This window comes from Puma concolor, chromosome B2, assembly GCF_028749965.1.
Source record: "Puma concolor isolate L17-30 chromosome B2, mPumCon1.1.hap2, whole genome shotgun sequence".
NCBI lineage: Eukaryota > Metazoa > Chordata > Mammalia > Carnivora > Felidae > Puma > Puma concolor.
The window spans coordinates 22,466,252-22,493,800 of NC_141671.1; positions in this window are offsets into that span (position 1 = coordinate 22,466,252).

Below are 27,549 nucleotides of genomic sequence, written 5' to 3' on the forward strand. Positions count from 1 at the left end.
GATTTCAGGGTTGATATTTTCCCTTATATCTTGGAAAGTTATTGATGCCCACATCAATAGTCTTCATTTTAAGGTCAGATAACCACGTAGCTATGTCCAGGTGGGGAGGGCATGGGAGAAGTTCAGTTTGGGTTATAGGCTACAGGGAAGTCTACAGGCTCAGAGAGTCTACAAGTAATAAAACCAACTAAAAACTGGTCTCTTTCTCATTATCCTCATGCTACCTCCATCCTAAAGTCTAAAGTCACAATTGCCTGCTTCCTCTTCCCAATCTTGGACTGCTGGTGGTTAGGGTCAGAGCTCACTGAGTGGCATCAGTTCAGAGGACAACTGCCATTGCCCCCCTCCTTGATGGAAGAGGTGGACTGGAGGAGGAGAGGAACATGGTTTGGGAAGTGTGGTGTTTGGGAGACAGCATTCTTTCTTTCAACAGTCACCCACTTTGGAGGGTGAAAAAGTCTCTCCAAAGACAAGGGAGCACCCCCCCATCTCTACAGCCACCCCTGCTCCCCTTCCAAGGCTATATACATAACCCACCCACTTTCTGATCTGCCCCGTGTGACTAGAACAGGAAAAAATAACATAACTGGGGAGAGATAGCATGGTGTGGCATTGCCAGGTAAAATGTGGCCACTTCTCTTCTGCAAATGTACCAGTTGCCATGAGGCATGGTGCCTGTAGTCCAGGAGGTATCCACAGAGAGATTGGATGGGGGCTGCAATCTTGCCAGTTCTGTTACCATGTGGGGTTGGGAGATGGAGGGTGAGGAAAAGTGGGGAGGTGGGGAAGCAGGGACCAAAAACTCTCTTTCTTCTTTACCCAAGAGAATTCTTTCAATTCCTGTATTTTAGACAAAACCTGTAGTGGTCAGGAGTTGTTTCAAAAACTCACTGTGCAAATTCAAACTCATCTTTCTAATTTACAACTCTAATTAGAACTAGTTAATTGAGACCAGTACCTTGCAGATTAGCAGATATTGGGGTGTTTTCCCTTTGAAGATCCGCCCTTCTCTTGATAGCTCAAGAAGTCCTGGGAATATAAATAGTTGAAAATGAGGCTGTGGTAGGGCAAGTCAGTTTCACACTGGAAAAGCCTGGAATCACATCATCCTCATTACTGCTAGTGCTTCTTGCTGCTACAACTGTTGGCAACACATTGTACCCAGGTGGGCAGATGCCACTGCTGATGGAGAGCCCAAGTAGATTTCCAAGGAGGGCATTCCTTGTCTCAGTGCCAGGTGGGGCCAGACATGATTCTCATGTTTGGGTGTCGCAGCTGAGGTTTTAGTATTCCCTAAAGCTCCCACTACTGGAGGTCTGGCTATAGCAGAGTGTGTAGAACTCACTCTGTGAATATCTAGAATTGCAGTCCTTTTTTCTCCCTTGGAACCCGTCTGTTTGCGTCAACCAGTCCTTCTTTCCAGACCCTCAACACCAAGGTATCAGTAACCTAATTCCCTCCACCGTGGGCTCTAATATCCTCTTAGAATCTAAATGCAGCAATAAAGAAATTCCCCTTGCATTCCTTTCCCTAACACTGTATCCTGATCATGTCCAGAAGCCACCCTCCACCATTTCAGCAGGAAGAGTGACCTTCTGGTGACTTTCCTGCCAAAGGCAGATAAGGTAGTATATCAGACTCTACTCACTGGAGTAGTAACTGTCAAAAAAATTTTGTTTTGGCCATGACCCACAGTAAAAAACAAAAAAACAAACAAACATATTTTATAAAAAATAAGATTTAGGGGGGCGCCTGGGTGGCGCAGTCGGTTAAGCGTCCGACTTCAGCCAGGTCATGATCTCGCGGTCCGGGAGTTCGAGCCCCGCGTCAGGCTCTGGGCTGATGGCTCAGAGCCTGGAGCCTGTTTCCGATTCTGTGTCTCCCTCTCTCTCTGCCCCTCCCCCGTTCATGCTCTGTCTCTCTCTGTCCCAAAAATAAGTAAAAAAACGTTGAAAAAAAAAATTTAAAAAAAAAAAAATAAATAAGATTTAGGAAATGTTCCAGATTAAAAGACACTAAAGAAACACACAACCCATGAATGCAGCACATGACCTCAGATCTCATTTTGCTACAAACTACATTATTGGAACAATTGTCAAAAACTAAACACAATCTGTAGATTAGACAATAGTCGATAATGATACCATTTCAATGCAAATCCTGATTTAGGGGTGAATGGGCATTATGTCTGCAATGTTTGAATGGTTCAGAAAAAATATACATATAGATATATAGATATATGACATATAGAGAGAGATAGAGAAAGCAAATGCAGTTAAATGTTAACTTTTGGGGAATCTGGGTAAAGGATAAAGGGTATGTTGGAAATCTTTGACTTTTCCTGCAAATTTTCTTTAAATCTGAAATTGTCAAAATAAATATGACAAAAATAGATTTAACATCATAACTCAGTGAATGTACACATATACACATGTCCACATATTTATTCATTCAATTAATTTTTAGTGAATGCCCGTAATATACCATTCTAGGCAATGAATGTCCATCATAATCAAAGTGAACAAAATGTCTTCCAAGAAGCTTACATGTATATATACCCACCCATGGGAATGTATGTACATGTGTGCATGTGTATGTATACATCTATTTAACATACACACATAAAAAGGAAACAGATGTTTTATTTAAATTTTATTTACTATTAGTGATGGATCATGATTTTTAAATTCTATGTCATTTTTTTAGAAGGAGAGAGAGAGAATCTTAAGCAGGTTTTATGTCCAGCATGGAGCCCAAGTGGGGCTCCATCTCACAACCCTTAGTTCATGACCTAAGCTGAAATCAAGAGTCAGACTCAAGTGACGGAGCCACCCAGATGCCCAAATTCTATGTCATTCTTAAAAATAAAGCCGAGGTAAAAAAAAAAAAAAAAAAGAACAACTGATATTATGAGCCATGAAGGGATCACAATATTCAGTTTACAAAGCACTGGATCAGAGAAATAAAGGCAACAGCCAAAATCCCCTCAAATTTGAAATTTTCATCAACAGCGTCCCACAATACAATTTTGTGAGTCCTACCTAAACCTATCTTCTGATCTCCATTTCTTCCTTTCCAACTGCAAACTTGCCACAGCCTCAGCCATTTCAGACTTATTCAGTCCAAAATTAAACTCTTGATCTTTCTCTTAAGACTGTTCTTCCTCCAGGTTTCCCATTTCAGGAAATAGCACCTCAACCCACCCATTGCTCATCTTAGAAAGACTGAAGTCATCCTTAACACCTCCCTTTTCTTCACTCCCTACAACGATCAGTAACCAAGTCCTGTTGATTCTCTATCCTAAATATATCTCAAATTCATTTTTTTCTTTTTTGTCTGACACTGTTTTAGTCTAAATTCCCCAGCATCTTTAACCTAAATTATTGTAGTAGTTTCCCACTTGGTCTCCATATAGCCAGTCTATTCCCATTTCAAGCCTTTATATGACAAAGTGATCTTTAAAATCATAACACAATTATGTTCTGACCTTTATGATCTTCCCAATACTTACTTGTAAGAGAAGCTAACACATCTGTAACAATATATTGATTAAGATTATGTTTAACCATGGAAGACCAAATCCCCACAGCATTTCTATGCTGTGGATTGACAGCATAGAAATTTCTTCTCCATCACATAAGAGAAATAAGAGATAGGCAGACCAGGGCTGACTTGGTATAACTTGGTATCCAAGACTTGGACACCTTCTATCTTGTTCTGGTATTGCAACATGCAGCTTTCACTAATGGTCAAGATGGCTGCTTAGTCTCCAGTAATTATATCTACCTTCTAGCTAATGAAAGGAGAAAGTGATATAGGAAAATACACTTCCTCCCTTAAGAGACCATTCTGCTTACGTTGTGTCATCCATGAGTGTATCACACAACCATGCTTAGCTGTAAAGGAAGTAGGATATAGTCTTTTTTTTTTTTTTTTTTTTTTTTTTTTTTTTTTTTTTTTAAGGTGGGCATCTGGTTTTTATTTCTGGGCAATCTTGGTACTTCTCACTACCTCTCACAATTTGTATGGGAAGGGGATGAATAGTAGAGAATGTGGTCACCCTGTGTCCCACTGCAGTGACATGGGAAGAGGTAAAGATACCCAGGTGTGACGAACAGGAAGTGGTAAAGGCAACAAAATCCCTTATGCCTGGGTAGGATTATGGCCAATAGTCCTTTTGGCCTGAGTTCACCTCCTCAAGGGGAGGTCTCCATGGAATAAGCATGATTTCCAACACGGCCAGAAAACCATTCATCCCACCCGTGGGGCAGATGATGAGAGGGGCTGCACTCTTCCCTCCTGAGTAACTCATACTAAAGCAGGGCCAGATAGGCTCACAGAATGTAGTGTGATTGAAAGCAAAGGTGTGACACCTCTCTTTCATGTTATAGAAGGAGACCTGGGTGTAAAGTTTTTTATCCAAGTAGATGATATCTGGTTAAAAATGGGTATTAATAATTGGGCATTCATAATGAAAAGTTTGAAAATGAATATTGGGGAACCACTATTAGTCTCTGGCCTTTAAGGTTCTGTGAGAGTTGGCCCTGGCATAAACTTCAGTCATGATGGACATCTCCCTTCAGTGAGCAAAATTCTCATATCTCTAGATCTTTGCACATGTTGCTACCCTCCTAAAATACTTTTTGGTCTTTTTCCTTGGAAAGAACTTCCTGGACTCCAAAGGGAAGGCAATAATTGCTCTATTAACTCCTTAAACATTTCATTCATAGTATTAATTCAGTTACATATTTATTTGTGTAAGCATTTGATTAATATTATTATACTGTAGTATATTGTATACTACTCCAGCATGAGTAGTGAGGTGTATGTGTATAAACAGGTTAAGCCTAACCTGAATCAACAATTTAGGGCTAACCAATAATCTCATAAAGTAAGCAGATTTAAACTAATCTATCTCAACAGTGTAGGGTTGCCTTATGACATAAGGAATAATAGAAATGATAAAATTTGGCATCTTCAAAATATACAATTGGTTGGTTGGAAGTTGGTAGACCCACTGCCCTTGTAGAAATAAGAATTAAAAAAGGGTAATCAAAGAGGCACCTGGGTGGCTCAGTTGTTTCATCGTCCAACTCTTGATTTCAGTTCAGGTCATGATTTTGCAGTTTGTGAGTTCGAGCCGTGCATCAGGCTCTGCACTGACAGTGTGGAGCCTGCTTGGGATTTTCTCCTCCTCCCATCCCCACCCCCGCCTCTCCCCTGCTTGCACTCTCGCTTTCTAAGAATAAATAAATAAATGAACATTAAAAAATATATTTCAAAAAAGGGTAATCCCATTAGTCTATTCCAGTGGTACTTATGGTCGAGAGCCCAGTCAGGCTATGGCACATAGTAGGCATTCATTTTTTGCATGAATAAGTAGGTCAATTACGTTAGCATTCACTGTGGAATTAGCTAATACTTAGAATAAAACTAAAAACCCAGTTGAGAGATAAAAAACATTATTTTTTGCTATATGTTGGAGTAACTTTGCTGTCATGTAGAATGAGGTAAGCATTTGTATTTGTTACAGATTATTAATACCTTTACCATTATATAACTCAAATAAGAAAATTTATCCATTTAAAAGCATGTAATTCATTGGATTTTAGTATATTCACAGAGTTGTGCAACCTCTACCACAACATAATTTGGAACAATGTAATCATTCTGAAATGAAATCCCCATCCCCTAACTCATTTATTCTGTTCCTATAGATTTGCCCATTCTGTATATTTCATATAAATAACCAACTTCTTTCACTTAGCATGACATTTTCAAAGTTTGTTCATGCTGTAGCATGCATCAGTACCTCATTCTTTTTTTACTGCAAATATCATTCCATTGTTTCAAAATACCACATTTTATTTATTCATTCATCAGTTGATGGACATTTGGGTTATTATCACTTGTCGGTAATTGTGAAAAATTCTGTAAGAACATTTGTATACAAGTTCTCATGTGGACATATGTTTTCATTTCTCTTGAGTATTGTACTAGTTTCCTGACATTGCTGAAACAAATTACTACACACTTAGTGGCTTATTATCTTCTAGTTCTGGTGGTCTGAGGTTGGAGAGCAGTCTCACTGGGCTAAAATCAGGTGTTGGTGGGGTTGTTATCCTGGAGAGGCTCTAGGAGAGCCTTTTCCAACTTCCAACCCACATTCCCTGGCTCCTTCCAGTAATGGCATCACACCCACTTCTGTTTCCAGCATCTTGTCTCCTTCTCTCTTCTGTTACTTCTTTTTCTTTGTTAAATGTTTATTTATTTATTTTGAGAGAGAGAGGATCTCAAGCAGGCTTTACACTGTCAGGACAGAGTCTTCAACAAAGTTTTGTAATTGTCAGGATACAAGTCTCACGTTTCTTTTGTTAAATTTACTCCTAAGTATCTTATTTTTTAAAATATTCTTTAATGTTTACTTATTTTGAGAGAGAGAGAGAGAGTGGAGGAGTAGCAGAGAGAGAGGAAGACACAGAATCTGAAGCAGGCTCTACCCTCTGAACTGTCAGCATAGAGCTGGATGTGGGGCTCGAACCCACGAGCCAGGAGATCATGACCTGAGCTAAAGTAGGTCACTTAATCGACTGAGCCACCCAGGTGCCCCTATCTTATTTTTTGATGCTATTATAACTGGAATTGTTTTCTTAATTTTATTTTTGTATTGTTCTCTATAAATGTAGAGATGTAACTGATTTTTAAATATCAATCTTTTATCCTGTAACTTTTCTGAACTCACTTAATAGTTCTAATTTGTTTTTATTCCTTAGAATTGTCTATATACAATATCACGTCAGTTGCAAACAGAGATTGTTTTACTTTTTCTTTTCCAATATGGAGGCCTTTTATTTGTTTTTCTTACCTAACTGCTCCACTAAAATGTTTAATATAATACTGAATGTATATGGCAAGAGTGGACATTGTTGTTACTGATCTTAGGGGGAAAACCTCTGTCTTTCACCACTAAGTAGGATGTCAGCTGCAGATTTTGTTGTCGATGCCCTTTATCAGGTTAAGGAAGTTTCCTTTTATTCCTACTTTGTTGATTGTTTTTGTCATAAAAGACTGTTAGAGTCTGTAAAATGCCTTCTTGTATCTATTGTGAAGATCATGTGAGTTTTGTTCTTTATTCTATTAATGTAGTGTATTATATTGATCGATTTTCAGATATGAAAGCAACTTTAATTTTTAGTCATAGGGAGCTTTGGTTCTTATGACATTTATAATAGCTGATTTAAAATATTTGTTTAGTAAGTTCAACATCTGAAGCTCCTTAGGAAGTTTTTCTGTTATTGCTTCTTTTTCCTTTTATGAGTCTCTGTTCTTTGTGTTTTGTACTGAATTGGGCATTTTATTTAAAAAAATTTCTTAAACATAACATTTATTTCTTTAAATTTGAGTTTAGTTGACACACAATGTTACATTAGTCAGGTATACAACTTAGTGATTTGACAAGTTTATACATTATGCTATGTTCACCACAAGTAAACCTCCCATCTGTCCCATTACATCGCTATTACAATATTACTGACTATTCCTTATGCTCTGTTTTTTTAAGTTTATTTATTTATTTTGAGAAAGAGAGAAAGAGATCACAAGCAGGGGAGGGGCAGAGAGAAAGGGGGAAAGAAAATCTCAAGCAGGCTTCCTACTGTCAGCACAGAGCCTGACAGAGGGGTCAAGCTCACGAACAGTAAGATCAAGACCTGAGCCGAGATCAAGAGTCAGGTGCTTAACTGACCACCCAGCCCCCTGCTCTGTTTTTTATTCCTGTGACTTACCCATCCCATATCTGGAGACCTGTATTTTCCTCTTCCCTTCACCCATGTTTCCCCCCTTCTCTCTGGCAACCATCAGTTGCCATGAATCTATAGTTCTAATTCTGCTTTTTGTTTGTTAATTCATTATCTGTAAATTCAGTTAATGAGTGGAAATAACATGGTATTTGTTTTTCTCAGTCTGACTTATTTCACTTAGCATAATACCCTCTAGGTCCATCCATTTTTTTCTCAAATGGCACATTCTTATCCTTTTTTTATGGTTGTATAATATTCCACAGTTACACAAAACTAGAACAAATAATATTAAAATTTGTATGGATTCACAGAAAACCCTGAAGAACCAAAGCAATCCTGAGAAAGAAAAGCAAGGCTAGAGGTATCACAATTCCAGATTTCAAGATATAAAACCTGCAAAGCTGTAGTAATCAAAGCGGTATGATACAGGCACAGAAATAGACACATTGATCAATAGAACAGAATAGAGATCTCAGAAGTAAACTCACGTTTATGTAGTCAACTAATTTATGACAAAGGAGGCAAGAATACACAATAGAGAAAAGACAGTCTTTTCAATAAATGGTGCTGTAAATTAGGCATTTTAGTTAATACAATGTGACATCTCTGAATATCAGATTCCACTCTACTCCTGAGACTTTGTTTTTTGTTGCTATTTTGTTGTCACTACTGTTTGTTTGTTTAGTGACATTCCTTAAATACCTCTTCGAAGTCTGGATTCCCCGAATAGTCAAATCACTGGAAGTCTTTACTTAGTTTAGTGGTCATCTACTGAGTGGTGACCTACTAGGTTCACAAAGCCCCTGTTCTTATTGAGATTCAATAGGTTTGTTTTTTTTTTAATAAATTCTCCTTAAATCACTGTAAGCCTTTCATTAATTTCTAGAGTTCTGAAAAACATTGATTTTGATGATTTTTGCAATCGTCTTGTTCCTTTTGTGGAGGAGCAGATTTATATCAGTCCTCATGCTGCTATTCCAGAATTCCTGCCCTTTCACAAAAATGTCACTAATTTATTAGGACTTGAATCTCTTCACTAATTAGAAATAGAAATTATGAAGCAAAACAAACAAAGAAACAAATTTGATTCAACCTTGGACAAAATAGATTATGTCATAATGGTATATAATAAGCCTTAAGGAAGACTCAAGCTGACTATTGAGTAATCTGACTTTTAAAGTACTCTTTCTGTAAAATAAGAATATTTACAATACAGAACTCAGATAGGAGCTCAGAGAATGAAGAGTACATAGACAAAACATTAAAAAAATCTTAGTTATATGTGTATCAGTCCTGATAATTATACAAGCTTTTCAATAGGACTAGAAAATTCTTCCCATTTGTTAGCTAAATATTAAGTACAAAATTCTTCTTTTAAGGTTTATTCATTTATTTTGAGAGAGAGAGAGAGAGAGAGAGAGAGCACATGAAACCAGGGGAAGGGCAGCAAGAGAGAGAGGGAGAGAGAATCCCAAACAGGCACTGTGCTGTCAGCACAGGGCTCCACACAGGGCTCAATCTCAGGAACCATGAGATCATGACCTGAACAGAAGTCAAGAGTCAGACTCTTGGGGCGCCTGGGTGGCGCAGTCGGTTAAGCGTCCGACTTCAGCCAGGTCATGATCTCGCGGTCCGGGAGTTCGAGCCCCGCGTCAGGCTCTGGGCTGATGGCTCAGAGCCTGGAGCCTGTTTCCGATTCTGTGTCTCCCTCTCTCTCTGCCCCTCCCCCGTTCATGCTCTGTCTCTCTCTGTCCCCCCAAAAATAAATAAAACGTTGAAAAAAAAATTAAAAAAAAAAAAAAAAAAAGAGTCAGACTCTTGACTGACTGAGCCACCCAGGCATCCTAGTACAAAATCCTTCTTTAATTTTTCTGATGCCTAATCTTCAACTGAGAAGCATGTAAAACATTCTATAGTTTATTTTGTCAATATATTATATTTGTTATAGGATATGGAATTTGCTCTTTAAGTTTATAATTAAATTTACCAGTATTGTGTCAATCACTATATACTTTATGTAAGCTCTTCTAGTAATCAGGAAAACCACAGACCCTGGGATCAAATTTTCTACCATACTGCATAAACTAAAATGTGAACTAATAGATTCAAGTTCAAATGCAAGAATAACTCTGGATTTTTAGACAGACAGTAGCTTGTTATTGAAAATTATATACATTGAGTGTATGTGATAAACAGTGAAGTATATTGGCAGAGACATGTTTAAATTCATATAGATTACTACCAGCAATAGGAATAAAAGGTGACTATTAATGTTTCAGACAATGCTACTGGGTACAAAAGAATTTATGGAACATTATAAACTCTTTAAACATTTTGAGAATATAGTTATGTTTTAACTTCTTATACCATGTGTTTTAAATTGGCACTGAAGCCATCTTTTAAATGCTTTTTTTAATGTTTATTATTTGAGAAAGAGACAGAGAGCAAGCAGGGGAGGGGCAGAGAGAGAGGGAGACACAGAATCTGAAGCAGGCTCCAGGCTCTGAGCTGCCAGCACAGAGCCCGATGTGGGGCTCAAACCCAAAGACCACGAGGTCATGACATGAGCTGAAGTCAGCCACCTAACCGACTGAGCCACCCAAGCGCCCCAAAGCCATCTTTTTTTTTAAATTTTTTTTTAACATTTATTCATATTTGAGAGACAGAGCATGAGCAGGTTAGGGGCAGAGAGAGGGAGACAGAATCTGAAGCAGGCTCCAGGCTCTGAGCTGTCAGCACAGAGCCCAACACGGGGCTTGAACTCACGAACTGCGAGATCATGACCTGAGCCGAAGTTGGATGCTCAACCGACTGAGCCACCCAGGTGCCCCCCGCAGCCATCTTTAAAAAACAATTTTATCTTGTTTCCTATGTTCCACGTATGAGTGAGATCATATGATATTTTTCTTTCTCTACAGACTTATTTCGCTTAGCATAATACACTCTAGTTCCATCTAAGTTGTTGCAAATGGCAAGATATTATTCTTTTTGATTGCCAAGTAATATTCCATTGTGTGTGTGTGTGTGTGTGTGTGTGTATATATGTGTGTGTATATATATATATATATATATATATATATATATATATACTTCTTTATCCATTTGTCAGTAGATAGACATTTGGGCTTTTTCCATAATTTGGCTAGTGTTGACAGCACTGTTATAAACATTGGGATACATGTGCCCCTTTAAATCAGCATCTTTGTATCCTTTGGATAAATACCTAGTAGTGCAATTACTGGGTCTTCTGTAGTTCTATTTTTAACTTTTTGAGGAACCTCCATACTGTTTTCCAGAGTGGCTGCACCAGTTTGCATTTTTACCAACAGTGCAAAAATGTTCCTCCTTCTCTGCATCCTCACCAACATCTGTTGTTTTCTGAGTTGTTAATGTTAGCCACTCTGACAGGTGTGAGGTGGTATCTGATTGTGGTTTTGATTTGTATTTCTCTGATGATGAATGATGTTGAACAACTTTTCATGTGTCTGTTTAACCATCTGGATGTCTTCTTTGGCAAAGTGTCTATTCATGTCTTCTGCCCATTTCTTCACTGTATTATTTGTTTTTTGGGTGTTGAGTTTGATTAAGATCTTTATAGATTTTGCATACCAACCCTTTATCTGATATGTCATTTGCAAATATCTTCTCCCATTCTGTTGGTTGCCTTTTGCTTTTGCTGATTGTTTCCTTTGCTCTGTAGAAACTTTTTATCTTAATGAGGTCCCAATAGTTCATTTTTGTTTTTATTTCCCTTGCCTCTGGAGACATATCTATTAAGAAGTTGCTGAGGCCGAGTTGCTGCCTATGTTCTCCTCTCAGATTTTTGATAGTTTCCTGTCTTACATTTATGTCTTTCATCCATTTTGAATTTATTTTTTTGTATGGTGTAGGAAAATGGTTCAGTTTTATTCTTCTTCATGTTGCTGTCCAATTTTCCCAGCACCATTTGCTGAAGACACTATCTTTTTTGCATTGGATACTCTTTCCCGCTTTGTTGAAGATTAGTTAGGCATAACATTTGTGGGCCCATTTCTGGGTTCTCTATTCTGTTCCATTGATCTATGTGTCTGTTTTTCTGCCAGGACCACACTGTCTTGATGATTACAGCTTTGTAATACAGCTTGAAGTCCAGAATTGTAATGCCTCCAGCTTTGGTTTTCCTTTTCAACATTACTTTGGCTATTTGGGGTCTTTTCTAATTCCACACAATTTTTAGGGTTGTTTGCTCTAGCTCTGTGAAGAATCCTGGTGTTATTTTGATAGGGATTACATTGAATATGTTGATTGCTTTGGATAGTAGGCATTTTAACAATATTTGGTCTTCCAGTCCATGAGCATAGAATATTTTTCCATTTCTTTGTGTCTTCTTTAATTTCTTTAATAAGATTTCTATAGATTTCAGCATCCAGATTTTTTACTTCTTTGGTTAGGTTTATTCCTAGGTATCTTATGTTTTTTGGTGCAATTGTAAATGGGATAAATTCCTTGATTTCTATTTCTGCTGCTTCATTATTGGTGCATAGAAATGCAATCGATTTCTGGGGCGCCTGGGTGGCGCAGTCGGTTAAGCGTCCGACTTCAGCCAGGTCACGATCTCGCGGTCCTTGAGTTCGAGCCCCGCGTCGGGCTTTGGGCTGATGGGTCAGAGCCTGGAGCCTGTTTCCGATTCTGTGTCTCCCTCTCTCTCTGCCCCTCCCCCGTTCATGCTCTGTCTCTCTCTGTCCCAAAAATAAATAACGTTGAAAAAAAAAAAATTAAAAAAAAAAAAAAGAAATGCAATCGATTTCTATACGTTGACTTTATATCCTGTGACTTTGCTGAATTCACGTATCAGTTCTAGCAGTTTTTTGGCTGAGTTTCTTGGGTTTTCCATGTGGAATTTTTTTTTTTAAATTTAAATTCAAGTTAGTTAACATATAGTGCAATAGTGGTTTCAGGAGTAGAATTTAGTGATTCATCACTTACGTATAACATCCAGTGCTCATCCCAACAAGTGTCCTCCTTAATGCCCATTTAGCTCACTCATCTCTCCTCCCACCTACCTCCCCTCCAGCAACTCTCAGTTTATTCTCCGTGTTTAAGAGTTTCTTATGGAATTTAAGAAACAAAACAGATGAACATAGGGGAAGGGAAGGGGAAATAAGATAAAAACAGAGAGGGAGGCAAATCATAAGAGATTTAAATACAGAGAACAAACTGAGGGTTGCTGGACGTGAAGTGGGTGGGGGGATGGGTTAAATGGGTGATGGGCACTAAAGAGAGGGTACTTGTTGGGATGAGCACTGGGTGTTCTATGTAAGTGATGAAACACTGGGTTCTACTCCTGAAACCAATACTATACTGTATGTTAACTAACTTGATTTAAATAAATAAATTTAAAAAATAAAAAATTGATGTCAATTCATCATGGGGAAAAAAGTACCTGGTGATTTGACATTTTCTGTATTGTGCCTTTTACCCCCAATACTTGTTTTGATTCAAAACCTTTGGGACGATGTGAAGAAGTTAGTGAAAAAGAGAAGTTGAGTTGCCATGCTCTGAGCCATTCAAGATATACTGATTCTGTGGGAGCTGTGTGGTGTTTCATCCTGACTCCAAACACCCCCTTCTCCAATTGGATCAACGGGAAGCAAAGGTGACTCTATGACTGCTTTTGGGCAAAGAACAGTTTATTGATGCATCAACTATTAGCAACACATCTTTCTTGCAGAGAGTTGAGTCAGAGCAAACTTAAGGTAAATATTCTGACAGTTTTTGTAAGAGAATTTGCAAGTTGTTCCCTCCAGTCTGGCACAAACCCAGATAACTGAACAGAATTTAAGTTTTTCTCTTATGTTTTCAGTTGTATCTGGGTGTTTTTCTTTCTTTAAAAAAAAATTGACTCAAAAGTTTCCACTGAGTTCCAATCAATATGTCATGGAGGGGCCAAGTCATCCTGGCAGAGGGAAGAACTGAGATTGTATTCCTGAGGAATGTGCCAGGTGGTAGAATTTTCTAAGAGAGAGCAGGAGTAAATTCAGAAGCTCCAGAGACCTGGTGGCAGCAAAGATAGATGGTTGCACACGGCCATACTTGGGGCTGTGTGCTGCTCATTGGTGAATACTGGCAGTCTTCTGTGGCTTGTCTCCTTGTGTCACTAGTATGTGACTTGAATAAGCCATTTGGCTACATTTACACCTCCTTTCTCCATCCCCTGGAAGTGAGAGCTATTGTAGTGAAAGATGGTGTAACATTCCTGCAAAAATATATTATTGGATAGCTGAATATGCATTTAGTAAATTAAAACATATAATTTCACTGACATAATATTTTTGAAATTTGTTCTTCTCCTTCTTAATAGTCAATTGGCAATATTATTGATATATTAGCTTCAAATGTCTCTCAGCTTGTTTGACAAGGAATTAATAATTTTTAATGGAGAACGTAAGAAAAAGCTCTTTTTGGAGAAAATTTTTTTAAGTTTATTTTTGAAAGAGAGAGAGAGGCAGAGAGAGAGGGAGACAGAGAATCTCAAGCAGGCACCATGCTGTCATTACCGGGCCTGATTCAGGGCTCGAGCTCATGTACTGTGAGATCATGACCTGAGCTGCCCAGGTGGCCCTGGAGAATATTTATTTTCTCCATATGCATAAAAGATTTGGAAACATCTGTCAGTTAGAGGAGCTCAGAATGAGAAGGGCTATGAGTGTTAAAATTCATTATTTCATTATGACAAAAATAAAATTTGAGGTATTTGTGTTCTTAATGTGGCTGATATTCATACCTTGATTAATGACACATTGTCGGCTATAACAGCTACAGCTAGTGTTGATGAGAACAGAAAATTTCTTTGGGATCTTCAGATTAGCCTACATTGGAAGTGTAGCCATGTGTGTGGTTATATGCATATGTTTGTAGGAGTACACACAGTGGGAAGACTGGTTTCAATTGTCCTAAAGAAAATGGGGCACCTGGGCGGCTCAACTGGTTGAGCTTCTGACTTTGGCTCTCATCACGTTCTCACGGTTCATGGGTTCAAGCCCCGCTTCAGGCTCTGTGCTGACAGCTCAGAGCCTGGAACCGGCTTGGGATTCTGTGTCTCCCTCTCTCTCTGTCCCTTCCTGACTTGTGCTCTGTCTCTCTCTCAAAAATAAATAAACATAAAGAAAATACATTGTCAATTGTCCCAAGGAAAAGAAATCTGAGTCCACTTAGGAGAGGGAGCGGTCATGGGGGAGAAAATGAGGCCAATGGCTCTGGATCCATTTCTGGATCTGAAATGAGAGCTTAACCCAGCCTTTCTAGGACCAGTTTGTACCCTGGGAAGTAACTGTGTATTCAAACAAAAAAAGCGGAGTCAGTAAGCTGTGACAATGAGGTGTGAAGCATGCTTGAATGAATTCAGTGCTGAAGGTATGAACTTATCCTCTCTTAAATAACTATCTGTATAGAAATCTGGACTTATATTGCTACAAAATATGCAAAACTAAGGCATTATGCAGCACTAAGCTTCAAGACCAACACTAGGTAATAGTAATAAAAAGTTATAATGGTGAATTGATGAGATTCTATGTTCCTTTATGCCTGGTATTAGAAAAGGATCAATCCCTACTTTTGGGATGAGTAAATCTGTAGGATCAGGGGGCAGCATATACCATGGAGATGGGTGGCCCTCAAAGGGAAATCACTAGACTTTCTGATTGGAAGGTAGTTGGGGGTTCCAATGATTATTTGGAAATATGAAATACATGTAACCATAGTATCTACCACCTAGATTTTAAGTCAGTAAGTAAAAGACAGCTAAAGAAAAAAACACATTACATATAGGAAAAAAACAATAAGAATTATCACTGACTTCTCATCAGGAGCAAGACATGGAAGACAATAGAATGACATCTTTTAACAGTTTAAATAAAAATAAAATTGCTAATCTAGAATTTTATATCCAATAACAACATTCTTCAAAAATGAAACCAATTTTAATGACATCTTTAGATGTATGAAAGTTGAGAGAATTTGTCACCAGCTGACCTATACTACAAGAAATGTCAACAAATATTTTTCAGACTCATGTCAGGTAAAGTCAAATGGAAACTCAGATCCTCAAAAAGGAATGAAACACACCAGATATAATAAATATATAAGTAAATATAAAAGTTTTTATTGTTTCTTAATGTCCTTAAAAATTGCCCGTGAAAACAATAGTGACAAATAATGAAGATTAAAGAAGACAGAAAAGGAGAAAAAGAAATGCAGATCAGATGGAGAAACTAGAAAAAAGTATCACGATGATAGACTTAAACCCAGTCATACCAATCATCAACGAAACCCAGGCTAGATTAAAAAGCAAGATGTTACTGCATGCTGTTTATGAGGGATATACTTTAAATGTGAAGACATAAGACAAAATTAAAGGATGGAAAATATTCACCATGAAAATACTAATTGTAAGAAATCTAAAGTGGTTATATTAGTATCAGAGTAAACAGGCTTCAGCGCAAGAAACATGATCAGATATAAAGAGAGATATTTCATAATAATAAAAAGGCAAATTCTTCAAGAATACATAGCCATCTTTTTTTCAAAAATTTTTTAACATTTATTTATTTTTGAGAGACAGAGCATGAGCAGGGGAGGGGCAGAGGGAGGGAGACACAGAATCCAAAGCAGGCCCCAGGCTCTGAGCTGTCAGCACAGAGCTTGATGTGGGCTCGAACCCATGAACCTTGAGATCATGACCTAAAGTTGGATGCTTAACTGACTGAGCCACCCAGGTGCCCCAAGAAAACATAACAATCTTAAATGCACATACATATAATAAATAGTTTCAAAATACACGAAGGAAGAATTGGGAGAACTGAAGGGTGAAATAGACAAATCTGCCATTATGACTGGAAACTTTAACACTCCTTTCTTGATACTTGATAGAAAAGGATAGAAAAGATAAAGGGTTTTTTTTAATGTTTATTTGTTTTTGAGAGAGAAACAGAATGTGAACAGGGGAGGTGCAGAGAGACACACACAGAATCTGAAGCAGGCTCCAGGCTCTGAGCTGTCAGCACTGAGCCTGACATGGGGCTCAAACCCACGAACTGTGAGATCATGACCTGTGCTCAAGTCAGCGATTAACTGACTGAGCCACACGGGCACCCTGAAAAGATAAAATTTTGAACAACTTTAGATGATTTACCTAAATTGCTTTTATAGATCAGCAGATGTAACAAGTTCAGAATACATTCTTTTCCAGTGTCCATGGAACATTTGCTAAGACAGGTATATACATCAAGGATAGGCTATAAAACAAGTGTTGATATATTTCAAAGGATTGAAAACAGAGTATATTCTCTGGCCACAACAAAATTATACCACAAATCAATAACAAAAAATTCTAGAAAAATCTCCAAATCATTGGAAATTAACCAGGCATTTTTAATAATCCTGAAAAAAAGAAAATATCACATTTGAGCCAAATAATAACAAAAAGGCAACTTATTAAAACGTAATATGTAGGAAAACAGTACTTAGAAATAAATTTGTAGTTTTACATGTTTATATTAGAAAAAAAGATGTTTTTAGAAAACAATCTAACCTTCCATTTAAAAATTTAGGGGGAGAAAAGGAAAAAATTAAATTGAAGCAAATAGAAGGAAGAAAATAAAAAGAAAAACACAATAAAACAGAAAATAGACAAACAATAAGAAGGCATTCAGGAAACATAAGCTTGGTTCATAGCAAAGCTCAGTAAAATTGATAATTTCCTTATCAAGAAAAAAAGAGAGAGAGAAAGATATAAACTATCAGCATCAGGAATTAAGAGGGGGAAATCACTACTGATGTAATAGGCATTAAAAAGATAATGATATTACAAACAACTTCATGCTAATAAATTATATAATTTAATTAAGTGCACAACGATTTTGTGAGATATAAATTAGTAAGGAATGAACGCATAAAGAAATAGAAAATCTGAATAACGTTGTATCTCATAAGAAAATGAACTTGTAATTAAAAACATTTCTACAAATAAAACTTCAGGCTCAAATTACTTTGCTTGTAAAATTTCCCAAATATTTAAGGAAGAAATAATACCAAACATACAATAAAAAAGTTCCTTCAGCCTAGAAAATGAGCAGTTTTAGTTAGAACAATTCCTAAGTCATTTTTTTTTTTCAGGCCATCATAACCCTGACACTAAAACCAGACAAAAATATTACAGTAAAATAAAACTATACCAATACATCTCATGAGCAGAATGCAAAAATCATTTATATAACATTAGCAAATTAAATCTAGCAGCATGCTAAATGGATAATATCTATGAACATCTTTGATTTTCAAATATTAATACTTTAACAATTGAAAATCAAACCATTCAATTAACCATATTAATAGAGTAAAGAAAAAAAAGATCATTTTGGTAGATGCAGAAAAAGCATTTGACAAAATACAAAACTCATTAATGATGAAAATTCTCAATTAAAAACAGAATGAAACTTACTCAACTTGATAAAGGATGTCTATAAAAACCTGCAAATAACATCATACTTTATAGTGAAAGATTAAATATGCAACCCTGCCACCAAGATTGAGAATAATGCAAGAATGTCTGTTCTTATCACCATTCAAAAGTGTACTTGGGATCTTAGCCAGGGTAACAAAGCAAGAAAAGACAAAAAAGGCATAGACTGGAAAGGAAAAAGTGAACTGTCTTTATTTATAGACATGTAAATATTCTTTATGCAAAATGTCATAAGGACATAAAGAAATGTAAGGTAAAAAAAATTAATTCAGCAGAGTTATAGGATGCAAGGTCAATACATAAAACTTAATAATGTTTCCATATACTCTCCATGAATAATTGGAAAATACCATTTATTATAGTATAAAAGAACATCATTAAAGGTAAATTTAATAAAAAATATGTGCAAAGCTTATACACTGAAAATATAAAACATTGATGAGAGAAATTATTAAAAACTGAAATAAAAGGAAATATCCATGGAATGGAAGACTCAACATTGTCAAGAAATCAATTCTTCCCAACATAATGCAAAATTTAAATGCAATACTAATCAGTTTTTATAGATATTAAAGAATTGATTCTAAAATCTGCAAAAAAAATTCAAAAAGTTTAGAGTAGTGAAAATAATCTTGAAAAAGAATGAAATTGGAAGTCTTATACTATGTGAATTCACAATTTAACACCCTATATTTACAGTAATTATGACATCATTATATATGTGAAATATATATATCAAATATATTTCATATATATAAAATATCAGTCAGTATGATAGAATCAAGAGTCCAGAATTAGACCCTCATGTATGTGGTCACTTGATCTTTGGCAGATTCACAAAAATAATTCAAAGAGGAAAAAAGTATTTTCAACAAACGGTGCTACAGCAACAGAAAAAGTGTGGAAATTTCACCCTACGCTACACACAAAAATTTATTTTAAGTGTTTCATAGATCTAAATGCAAAAACTCAACTTATAAAGTTTATAGAAGAAAATCCAAGAGAATATCTTTATGACCTTGGGCATTCAAAAATTTCTTGAACAGGATCCAGGAATAACTATCCATAATATAAACGATTGAGATTGAACTCAATGAACTAAAAAAACCTTCTGCTCTTTGAAAGCCATTTGACACTGTAAAAAAAAAAAGTAAATACATAGACTGGAAAAAAATTCTCAATACACATATCTGACAAAGGACTTATATTTAGAGTAGGCACATATATTTGTATAGATTACGTGTATACATATACATATGTATAAACTATTACAACACAACAATAAGAAAACAATCCAATAAAAATGGGCAAAGACTTGAAGAGACATTTAACAAACAAGATTTATCAGTAACCAATAACCATGTTTAAAAATGCTCTCTCTATAGTACTAAATAATCTTATAATGGCTAACATGAAAAAGACTAAGAATACTTAATATCCATGTCCATATGGAACAACTAGAATAATCATACATGACAAAGGGAGTGTAAACTTATATGACCACTTGGGAAAATAGCTTAAAGGTTTCTTGTAAAATTAGAAACAAACAAAACAAAACATAAGTACCCTATCACCCAGATATTATACTTTTGGATATTTGCTCAAAAGAAATGTAATTATGTCTCAAAAAGATTTGCACAAGAACATTCATGCAACTTTGTATATAATAGTAAAAAAACTGGAAAAACTAAATATTTATCAATAAAAGAACAGACAAACTCTGGTGTATTTACACAATGGAGTACTCCTCACAGATAAAAGGGATGAATTACTAACTCATGCATAACATTCATGAACCTCAAAAACATTGAGCCAAAAAGCTAAAAACAAAGAATATGTTTCGTGTGATTCCATTTATAAGGAATTTAAATACAGGTAAAGCTAAACTCAGATGAAAAGAATATTATTGCTTGGAATGCAGGGCTTGGTGGTGTTTTAGGAGGTCACAGGGGAACTTTCTAGAGAGAATGGAAAGTTTATCTCTTGATAGTGGTGTGAGGTACATAGATGCATGCATTTGATAAACTGTATACTTCATATTTCTATGTTTCACTGTGTGTAAATAACATATTATTTAAATATATTTAAATATAATATTTTAATGTGTAAAAATACTAGAAATAAACAGAATTTAAAAATAAATCAAGGAATAGAAAGGCCCAGAAATTGGAAAGAAAAAATTGATAAATTTACAAATTTGAGTATATAAAAGTTGTAATTTATGTATGGCAAAAAAGAAGCATAGGTAATGTTAGTTAATTAATAATAAACGAGGAAAAAATGTATCTAATAGAGCAAAGGACTGATTAAAATCTAAAGTGCTCTTATAGATCATTAATATGAACAATTATCTACTGGAAAATGAGCAAAAGATAAGAACAGGGAGTTCAAAGAACCAAATATATACAATGTATATATAATATACACACAACATCACACATGAAAAGATGGACCCCACACATAATGAAAGAAATGCAATGTTTTTTTATTTATTTTGAGAGAAGGAGAGATAGTGCACAAGCAGGGGAGGGGCAGAGAGAGAGAGAACCCAAAGCAGGCTCCATGCTGACAGTGCCAGACTCAAACTCTGAATCATGAGATCACGACCTGAGCTGATATCAAGAGTCAGATGCTTAACCAGGTGAGCCACCCAGGCGCCTCGGAATAATTCAAAATTTTAACCAATCAGGTTTGTAGAACGCATAGTATTTGATAACATGCAGTACTGGTTGCACAAGTGCTTTCCTACATTTTTGGTGAAGTATAAATAAGTACAAACTCCCTGAAAGGCAATTTGCCAATTCTCGTGTGTTGGTGTATATCTATAAATGTACATACCTTTGAACTCAGAAATTGGACTTCTAGAACATGTATACAAAGCACAGTATTGTTTGTAATGACAAAAATGATGGAAAAACAATATGGCATTGGCTTAATAAATTATGGTTACATTTAGACATTATTTACATAAAGTCATGAAGGAGAACAAGGAAACTCTACATGAGGATATGGATGTCTCTAAAAGATAATTTTTGAATTAAGGAACATAAGGGCATATCTGCGTATCTGTGTAAATAAAAACAGATAAATGCAAATATAAATGTAGTATATGTTGAGAATATGTGTGGGAGAATTGATGAGAAACTCTAACAGAAGTTATCTAAAGGGAATGGAACAGTAGTCCTAAGAGACAAGGATGGGAAATGTGCTTACCTTTCATACACAACAAAAAAATACACCACTATTTGTGCAATATTTATAGCTTTATAGTCTTTGTGTAGAGAGCTGGCATAGAGAAGATGGTAAGAAATGTTGAATAAATAAATGAAGTTTCAAGTTAGCAAGAGGTTTTTCTACACACATTCATTGTCTACTCTAATTTATCTCCACTCTAGGCTTTTTTTATTTCATTCCTTCTACTATCTTTGGGTTTACTATCTTTGCTCTTCTTTTTCTAGTTCCTTAAGGTGTACAGTTAGATTACTGACTTGACATCTACCTTCTTTTTAAATATAGCTGTTTTGTAGCTATACATGTCCTGCTTGGCACTGCTTTTTGCCTCATCCCTGAGGTTTTGGTGTGTTATGTTTCTGTTTTCATTCATCTCAAGCTATTTCTAGTTTCCCTTGTGATTTCTTCTTTGACCCAGTGGTTGGTTAAATTTCCAACGTTGTTGTTAATTTCCAGTGTTGTTAATTTCCAAAGATTTGTAAACTTTCCAGTTTTCCTTCTGTTTCCTTCTGGTTTGCAATTTCATTCCATTCTGGCCATAACAGATACTTTGTATCATTTCACTGATTCTAAACTTCTTAAGACTTACTTTGTGGTTTCACACATGGCCTGTGGCGGAGAATGCTCCGTGTACTCTTGAGAAGAATGTGTGTTTTGAAGTTGCTGGGTGGGGTGTCCTGTACAAGTCCTCTGGTTCCTTTGGATCTTCTGTCTGACCCTTCAATCCACTACTGAAAGTGGATTGTTGCACATATCAAATCATCATGTTGTCCACTTCAAACTTACACCATTGGGGCACCTGGGTGGCTCAGTTGGTTAAGCGTCCGACTAGGGCTCAGGTCATGATCTCCCAGTTTGTGAGTTGGAGCCCCGCGTCAGGCTCTGTGCTGACAGCTGGGAGCCTGCAGCCTGCTTCCGATTCTGTGTCTCTTTCGCTCTCTGCCCCTCCCCCACTTGTGCTCTGTTTCTCTCTACCAAAAATAAATAAATGTAAAAAATAAATAAATAAATAAACTTACACCATGTTATATGTCAATTATGTCACTGTAAAAACAGAAAAAAAAAAAGTTCAAGTCTCCAATTATTATTGCAGAACCATTTATTTCCCCGTTCAATTCTGTCAATTTTTGCTTCATATTTTAATATCCTATTGTTGGGTGAGGATATATATTTTTTTAAAGTTTATTTATTTTTGACAGAGACAGAGTGCGAGCATGAGCTGGGGAGGGGCAGAGAGGGAGACACAGAATCCGAAGCAGGCTCCAGGCTCCGAGCTGTCAGCACAGAGCCCGACGCGGGGCCGAGCTTACAAACTGTGAGATCATGACCTGAGCGGAAGTCTGCCGCTTAACTGACTGAGCCACCCAGTCACCCCTGGTGAGGATATGTTTATACTTGCTATATCTTCACATGGGTTTGAATCTTTTATCAATATTTGATGTCCTTCTTCATCTCTTATAAACTTTTTTGACCTGAATTCTAATTTGTCTGACAACAAGATAGCCTTCTTGGCTCTCTTCTGGTTGCTATTTGCATGGAATACATTTTTCTATCTTTTTACTTTCAAGCTCTTTGTGTCATTATATCCAAATTTGAGGATTTTTTGTAGACATATGGGGATGGATCATATTTTTTATCCAGCCTAACCATTCTTTTTTTTTTTTTTTTTTAAGTTTTAATTTAAATTCCAGTATAGTTAACATACAGGGTGTATTAGTTTCAGGTGTACAATACAATGACTCAACAATTTCATACATCATCCAGTGCTCATCATGACAGGTGCCCTCTTGCCCCATTCTTGTTTTTAATAGGAGAGGTTAATGCATTTTCATTTAAAGTAATTACTGATAAGAAAGAATTTACATTTGCAATTAAGTTATTTGTTCTGTATGCCTTGCATGTCTGTTTTTCCTTTCTTTCATTACTGCTTTCTTGTGTATTTCTTTCCTTTTTTTCTTTTGTATGTACTTGATTTTTTGTAGTGTACCAGTTTGATTCCCTTCTTCTTTATAATCCTGCATATTTTAGAAACTACCTTCCTAGTGATAACCTTGGAGATTAATTAACATCTTAAACTTATAACAATAATATCAATTTAGAGCAATATCACCTTAGTATGGAGACATTCTATTCCTATTCCTCTCCTTTCCTCCCCCTTTAGTTTGTTATTATTACAGGTATATTTTTACCCATTTTTGATGTTTATTTATTTATGTCGAGAGAGTGAGAGCACAAGCAGGGGAGGGGCAGAGAGAGAGGAAGAGAGAGAGAATCCCAAAGCAGGCCCAGTGCTGACAGCTCGATCCCAAGAACCATGAGATCATGACCTGAGCCAAAGTCAAGAATTGGACGCTTAACTGACTGAGACACCCATGCCCCTCACCCATTACATGTCCTTTAACATAGATTCACAATTACTGTATTATGCCTTTGAATTCTAAATCATATAGGGGGAAAAAAAAGAAGAGTTACAAACCAAAAGGACAGTAATACTGAATTTATATTTTCCTATGTAGTTTCTTTTACCCTTGTTCTTTATTTCTTCCTATAACTTTGAGTTATTGTCCAGTGACTTGCCTATAAGTCTAAAGAACTCCCTTTAACATTTCTTGTAGGGAAGATTACTGGTAATATACTAGCTCAGCTTTCATTTTTTGGGAAATGTCCGAGTTTTTCTTTCATTCTCAAAGGATAGTTTTGTCAGATAGAACACTCCTGTTTGGCAGTGGATTTTGTTTTTTTCTTACTTTAAATATGTCAGTCATCCTACTGCCACTGGCCTCCATGGTTTCTAATGAGAAATCAGTTATTAAGCTTATTGAGGGTATAAGACAAGCTGCTTCCCTGTTGCTACTTTAAAATTTTTCTCTTTGTCTTTAGGTTTTGACAATACAACTACGTGTCTCAGCTTGGGGGTATTTGAGCTTCCTATCTGTAGTTCGTTGAGCTTCTCAGATATACGTTTTCATGGGTTTCATCACACTTAGGATGTATTTGGCCATTATTTCTTCGAATGTTTTATTCTGTCCTCCTCTCTCTGGTGTCCTCCTGGTTTCCAACGATGCAGATGTTGGTTTGTTTGCTGGTGTCCAACACGTCCTTCAGGTTGTTTATTTTTCATCCTTTTCTTCTTTTGGCTCCTTGTTCTTAATCATTGCACTGCCTATATTCAAATTTTCTGAGGTTTTCTTCTATCTGTTCAAATCTGATGATGAGCTCCTCCAGTGAATTCTATATTTCAGATAACTTTCAACTCCAGAATTTGTGTTTGGTTCCTTTTTATAATTTCAGCCTCTTTATTGATATTCTCATTTTGTTCATACATAATTTTTTAAATTTTATTTATTTATTTTGAGAGAGGGAGAGATAGCAAGTGGGGAGGGACAGAGAGAAAGAATCCCAAACAGGCTTTGAACTGCCAGCACACAGCCCGACTCAGGGCTCTACCTCAGGAACTGTGAGATCATGACCTGAGCCGAAATCAGGAGTTGGACACTTAACTGACTGAGCCATACAGGTGCCCCTCATACACAACTTTTTTTAATTTCCTTTAGTTCTTAGTCCAGAGTGTATTTTAGACAGTTGATTTATCATTTTTGATTAGAAATTTTAATACCTGGGCTTTCTCAGTGATGATTTTTCTCATTTTTCCCCTAAATGAGATATACTTTGACTCACTTGTAATTGTTGTTGTTGTTGTTGTTGTTGTTGTTGATAACTGGAAATTCTGGAATTTATAACGTGGTAACTGGAAATTTGATTCTCTGATATCCTAAGGAGTACTGATTTCTTCCTTTCGAGAGCTGCAGCAATCTGTTCGTGACTTTTCCAGTCCATCTTTTGTGAAATGTGTATTTTTTGTTGTGGGTGGTCCCTGGCATTTCCATTCCATTATCTCTGCTGTCATCTAGTGATGCAACAAAAATTTCCTTAAATATTTGATTCCAAAAAGACAAAAGAAAATAGAAGGGCACTGGATCTGCAGATCTTCTGATAGAGGTCACTGAGGATCACCAGTGCAGTTGGGAGGACTGAAACTAACACAGATGTCTCTGTCAGCCCCTCAGGACACTGCCCCGGGGAACACGGGCAGCCATCCTCACGGCCATGGTGGGGTTGAAGAATAGGGAACAGCAGCTGGTTCATGCATCCCACTCTCTTACCTAAGAATTTTGCATGAAGTTATTTGTACGGGTCTATTTTTATTTTTTTTATTATTTATTTATTTATTTTTTTTGTACGAGTCTTTTTAAAGTAGTATAAATGGTATATGTCTATTTATCTATCTAAAATTGCATTTCTTTTTTTAAATTTTTTTAATGATTATTTTTTTTTTGAGAGAGAGAGAGACAGACAGAGTGTGAGCAGGGGAGGGACAGAGAGAGAGGGAGACATAGAATCTGAAGCAGTCTCTAGGGTCTTGAGCTCTCAGCACAGAGCCTGACATGAGGCTTGAACTCACGAACATGAGATCATGACCTGAGCTGAAGTCGGATGCTTAACCAATTGAACCACCCAGGTGACCCTATAATTTTATTTCTTACTTTTTCACCAACCATCATGTTTTTTAAAATTGTAGTAAAATGTACATAACACAAAATATACCGTCTTAACTATTTTTAAGGGTACAGCTCAATGGCATGAAGTATATTCGTTTTTTTAAATGTTTATATTTATTTTTGAGAGAGAGACAGAGTATGAGTGGGAAAGGGGCAGAGAGAGAGAGGGAGACACAGAATCCAAAGCAAGCTCCAGGCTCTGAGATATCAGCGCAGAGCTCAACATGGGGAGTGAAATCACGGACAGCCGAGATCATAACCTGAGCCTAAGTCAGATGCTTAATTGACTGAGCCCCCCAGGCGCCCCGACATTAGGTATATTCATATTGTTGGGCTACTACCACCACCATCCATTTACAGAATGTGTCCCACTGTAACTCTGTACTGAAACTCTGGCTCATTTGACTCTAACTCCCCCCTTCCACCCACCCCAAAGCCTCTGGTAACCACCATTCTACTTTCTGTCTGTAAATTTGACTACTCTAGGTACCTCAGCTAAGTAGAGTCATACAGTATTTGTCTTTTTGTGACTGGCCTATTTCATTTAGTATAGTATCTTTCACATTCACCCATGTGTCAGAATTTCCTTTTTGAAGGCTGAATAATATTCCAATACATGAATATATCACATTTTGTTTATCCATGGATAAGCATCAGTTGATGGACATTTCAGTTGCTTCCATCTCCTGGGTATTGTGAATAATGCTGTTGTGAACATGGATCCACAAACACCTGTTTGAGTCCCTGCTTTCAATTCTTTTGGGTATATATCTCAAAGTGTAATTGCTGGATTATCTGGTAATTCTACACTTGATTGTTTTGAGGAACCACTATACGATTTCCCATAGCAGCTGCATATTTTTACATTCCCACTAACAGTGCAGAAGGATTCCAATTTCTCCACATCCTCACCAACACTTGATATATTTTTTTTAATAGTAGCTACCCTAATAGGTATGCCATCATTTTTTTCAGAGCCAGATATGTTTCTTCCAACTGTCACATTATACCCCATGAATGTGACTATACATTATTTTATCTATATTCTCTCCCAGGGTGGACGCTGAGGTTATATCCACCTCCTCACTGTCATGCATAAAGCCGTGGTAACATCTTCACTCATGTCCTCTTTTGAATCTGTGCAAAACTTGTTTTGGCATATATGCCCAGGAAAGGAATCACTAGATCTCACTGTATTGGAATATGTGTGTTCTTAATTTGACTAAGTCATCGAAGTAAAATCAGATCACTCTCTGGAATGCCTACACCGCTTCATATGCCTGCCAACAACATATGAGGTTTCTTCATGTCCACAGTCTTTTACTAAAACTTAGCATTATACAGCTTTCTATCGTATGCAGTCTTACATGTAAGCATTTAATTTGTGTTTTTTAATTTTTTTTAATGTTTATTTATTTTTGAAAGAGAGAGACAGAGCATGAGCAGGGGAGGGGCAGAGAGA